The sequence below is a fragment of the Echinops telfairi genome, unplaced genomic scaffold (assembly GCF_000313985.2).
Source record: "Echinops telfairi isolate 266 unplaced genomic scaffold, ASM31398v2 ScPeMD7_7469;HRSCAF=8507_1, whole genome shotgun sequence".
Classification (NCBI taxonomy): Eukaryota; Metazoa; Chordata; class Mammalia; order Afrosoricida; family Tenrecidae; genus Echinops; species Echinops telfairi.
Window position 1 is genome coordinate 132,668,983 of NW_022111373.1, and position 5,303 is coordinate 132,674,285.

General features: G+C 38.6%; 1 protein-coding gene across 4 annotated transcripts in view; it reads left to right on the top strand.

The window, feature by feature from the left end:
* CDH18 (cadherin 18) overlaps nt 1-5,303 on the top strand; it is a 653,448-nt gene that overhangs the window by 65,975 nt on the left and 582,170 nt on the right. The window lies entirely within an intron of this gene.

The window sequence follows — 5,303 nt, forward strand, 5'->3', positions numbered from 1 at the left end:
TGAGGGAGCCTCCTGCGACCGGCCAGCCCGTGTATTGAGCAGCTGCCCTGATGTTTGCTCCCTCTGCCTCATTGCCCCTTGTTAACTTCCTGGACTGATTTGTTTAAGTGTAAACACCGCTGTTATTCAGTCTCATGAGCCAGGTGAAATGATGCTGGCTGCTTGTTCCTGGCGGGGTGTGTGTGTGTGTGTGTGTGTGTGTGTGTGTGTGTGTGCGTGTGCTGTACTGAAGATGTGGAACTAGGGAACCTCTCACATGTAACAGGTGAAAACAAAACAAAAGCAGAGAATTGTGTTAGTTCGAGAGATTACCAGATTTCCTCCTCATGCCTGTTGTATTTAATGAACTTTTGGTTCCTTGAAAGACTACCTACTCACCTGTGTTAGTAACATGACGGTAAACAGGGACAACTAGAAATATGTATTTATGTATACCGGTATATACATCATAAAATGATAAAATGAAGAATACCTCGGTTAACGTGCTGATGGTCTTCAGTTTTTTCAGGTGTTGGCATCATCGCTTTCAGCAGAGAGGCAGATGACAGAAAGATTTTTGTCCTGCAGCCAAAAAATCAACCAAAAACCCCACCAAAACCCTAACTGCAGGCTCTCTGTTTCCAAATCTTTATTTTACCACTCTGTGATCACCCACAGATTTTTCAAAGCAGGGAGCTTTTCTTCTGCAGTAATTGTTCTCCTCTGTTTTAGTGCACTTGTACTATCAGGGAAAATATTTAATTTTACAGCAAGAGGCTGATGTTCCTCAAGAGAGAGGAAAGCACCCGCCCCCACCCCCATAGATGGAGGAGGAGGAGAGTAGGGCAAGGTGGGTCTGTGGAGAAAGAGTGTGGAGCCTCCCACTCTGCTCCTCATACCAGCCACGAGCCAGTTCTCGCCAAGTCTCCTGTTAGGGCTTTGATGCTGGATATCCTGATAATAAATTCACCTCGTGCAGGTCAAGCCATGTATTCAGAACATGAGGCATGGGCCTTGGAATATGATAGACCATTATTCTGCTGCTAATATGAGGGGGATGTGAGTGTAACAAACATAAAACGATGCCCATGATCAAATTCCATTTTTCCCCTTTCTATTCTGAAAACAATAGAAGGCAGAAAATGAGAATTTTCTGTTTTAGGTGCAACATACACGTCCAGAGCAATAGAGCCAAGTCGTTCGTACAGGGGAATGGACGAGTGCAGGAATCTGACTGAACGGTAGCTCTGGCTGTGATACAAGCTGGTGAATGTTCGATACCATTAACCATAGGAGCAGTTGCAAGCATGGGTAATAACAACCTGTGCTTGAATAAATCCCATACACCTTGCAAATCGAAAATCATTATACCTCCTCATGACCTAGTTCAAATAGATAGAGTGGAATCATGAGAATGAATGAGTCACTGAGGCCAACTTTATAAATTTTTTATGTGTAGGGTATTATATATAGTAAATATAAAGTGCCTTTCCCCCCATGCCTGATATAAATATCATTTTATGCTTTATATTGATTTTTGTGGTCTGATGAATCTAAGTTACATGTTTACAACTTTGTGTGTCCCTTTCATCCAGGACTGGCTTGCTGATGAGGAGGACACTATATATTTGCATTTCATCTGGTGGAATTGCATTTAGATTTTATACATGCATGCATATTTCAACACATCTAGGTTAATATATGTTGAATTTATTGAACTGGGGAGCAAATATGTATTTGGACTCCATGTATCTTATATAGTCAAAAGTTGTGTGTGTGTGTGTGTGTGTGTGAGAGAGAGAGAGAGAGAGAGAGAGAGAGAGAGAGAGAGAGAGAGAGAGAGAGAGAATGAGAATATACGGGCAACATTTATATATGTATATACAGGCAAAGAGTGTGTCTGGTGTTCTTCTGGTTTGTTCTACAGAATAGAGCACGCCAAACTCTAAGTTAGGTGTCTTCCTGAAAGTTTCCTGGTAAATATCTATAGAGCAACATTTCACATTACAGCTTTTTAACTTTGGTGTTATTGATATCATGGACTGGATAAACCTTTGCCATAGTGGGCTGTCCTGTATAGGAAGCCTGACAAGACCCCAGATCTGCATATTAGGAGCAGCACTCTCAAGCTGACAAAACCAGAAATGTTTTAAAAAGTGTTACATGTCTTCTGGAGGTGGAGGGGGACAGCGTTGCTTCCCTCTCCCATTGATAGACAGACACTATGCCAGGCACCATCACAGAGAGAGGTCATCTACACTGTTTCTGTTGGCAACTAATTGTGCACATATAGTTTGTACTCTTCTAAGGGTGGTCCTGTTCCTCTTGCTTTGATATTGGTTTTCAACGTTCAGATATCTCATTAAATGCCTAACGAAGTATTGTGGAAGAGTATCCCAATACCATTTTTTTGAAATAGAGATTTGCTGTTGTTCTTAGTTGCCATTGACTTGGATTCAACTCATGATGAACTTATGTATAAAAAGATGCAGTGTTGCTTTGGCCCATGGCAGATTCATGATCGCTGGACTGTGTGACTAGGGCCACATGATGTTTCTCAGAACAGAGGGACATACCTACTGAGAAAAGAAACATTGTAGAAGTTGAAGCTAAAGACACATGTGACTCTCTTGGTTTTGATTTTTCCTTTCATATAAATCATAAATAAGTGAAACATACTGATTTATTTCTATATCACAGTAGGCATCGCCCATCCTGTTTGGACTGTGTGCTTGTGAAAGGCGTTGGGGGAGAGGGGAGTATGTTCGGGAAGTGCCCTGTGTTTGGTTCAGTATCAAGGATTCCAGAAGTAAAAGTAAAGCCTTTTGATAGTAGAGTATGGTTCTCAATTGGTGGTGATATGTAGAGCAATAAGGAAAACAAACAAACAAACAAAATAAACATTGAGTTTAATGATTTCAAGAACTGTATCCTATTATAGATTACCAGTGTCATTAAAAAAATATTATACCCCATTTTCTTCCTCAGTACAAAGGCATGTCTAGGTGCAAAGAACAAATAATGCAAGGTTTACAAACGATTGCAACTATAAAGATCTAAACAAATTGAATTAACATAGATGTATGTTTTAGTGAGAATTGATAGAACACACTGCATTTTCCGCTATTGTAGAATAGTTAAAAGTTGCTTATGAGAAGAAATAGTATATAGTTTTAAGTTAAAAAGGGGGGGCATCTTTAATTTGAACGGTGTGATTTGAAATTATTTCTAGGCCTCATATTTTGGTTTTGTTTCCTTCCTTTCTCATACAATTAATACTTTTACTCTGCTATAAAAATAGAGAAATAAAAAAACAATGAATTTATCCCCAAATTAATTTTGTACAGCAGCTATTATTATTTGTTTGGAATGCATTTTAGTTTTTTTTAAGTGTATTTAAATGTGGATATTACACATGCAAATATAGATGTACAGTTACATATATAGGGATATACATAGAAATGCATGTATATGCATACATGTATGTAAGTAAAGACATACTTACCTAAAATAACCATCATTTGATGACGATATATGTAACTGATACTATAGTATGGATGGATGGTCTTTCAAATGGGTCTATAAAAATTCATAAGTTCTTACAGAAATTTGATTTTCAGTCATGCCTAGGCCAGATTCTTAGCTCCAATTCAATACAAGGAAGCACACAGTTGCCTCTACCTGGCTCTTCCTGGTAGGCCAGAATATTTTTGTATTCACCATTTTTGTTGCCCTATTGACAGTTAAATCTTGTGTCACATATAATTGTACAGATACTCTATCATTCATTTAAGTAAAATCCAATTTATATCTAGTTTTGTGTACACAATAGATAGACTAACCTAAATAAATAATTCAATAACTTTGTTTTGATTTGTAACACTTATACAGATACCATGAAGACTTTTATGAGAAAAAAGTATGGAGACAGAAGGGAGGTTGTTAAAATAGTCTCCACTGGGGGAAATGTAAAAGCAGGTAGAATAGGAACAGTTGCTTTATTGCGCACAGAGATGCCAAAGTGTTCCTTCTGTAGATAACAGAAAGTTCTGACATGTAGATTTCTCCATTGCTATGCTATAACAATTTGGGAAACTGACTGGTAATTGAGAAGAAAATGAAAAAAAGCTGCATCTCTGAAAGCTCTTAAGTGAACTATTGAAATAAAGCCAGTATTTTGCTTACTAGAGTTCTGGGCTGTGCGTGATTTCTCTCTGTGAATGACCACTGGTAGATGTGCCAGTAAAATGACATTTTCAGAGGACTCCATGTAACAGGGATTCAACTATCATTTGTATTTCTGTTCTGTGGCAGTTTTTAGGTGTCCTTGGTCGGGTTCGGACTCTTACAACACTTTGAGCCTTGTGCCATCTTTGCATTCATGGCTACTTTTGAGTCCATTGTTGCAGCAACGCTGCCAATTCATCTCCCTGGGGGTCTCCCTCTTGATCACTGACAGGCTACTTGTTTAGTACGAGGTCTTTCTGCAAGGAGTTGTCCTCCTAATGACATGTGCAAAGTACTTGAGATGAAGTCTCACCATCGTTCCTTCTAAGGAGTATTTTGGCACTTCCAGGTGAATCATCTTTCTAGAGACAGACTGTTCCAGCATCCTTCCATGGAATGGCTGATGGATTAAAACTACCAACCTTTGGAAGAGTAGCAAGTGCTTAACCACGGCATGACTAGAGTTATCCAGATGATCACAAAGTCCCCAAATAGGTATTTGGTGTCATTATAGTGTCACCTTTAGGATACCTATACGTGGGATTGGCACATTCACATGTGACTGATAATTTCACTTAATCTGAATAAATTCCATCAATCTGCCTGATTTAAAAAGGAAAATAGAATGATATATATGGTGGTATGGTTCCATATTTACCTACATTGTTGTCAAAGTTTGTCCAGTCAGTTCAGATACATCGTGATCCTATGCACAACACAGTCCTGCATCATCTTTACAACTATTGTTAAGTTTCAGCCCACTCTTTGCAATCATTGTATCCATCCATATCCATGAATTTCTGTCTCTTTGTCCCTGATGTCTGCTCTACAAAGCATGATGTCCTTTTCCAGGGACAGGTGTCTCCTGATAACATGTCCAAAATACATGAAACAAAGTCTCACTACCCTTGCTTTTTTCCGCTCCTATTTTTATTTTATTTATTTATTTATTTAATCGTTTTATTAGGGGCTCATACAATTTTTAGCACAATCCATACATGCATCAATTGTGTAAAGCACATTTGTACATTCATTGTCCTCATCATTCTCAAAACATTTGCTCTCCACTTAAGCCCCTGGCATCAGGTCCTCATTTT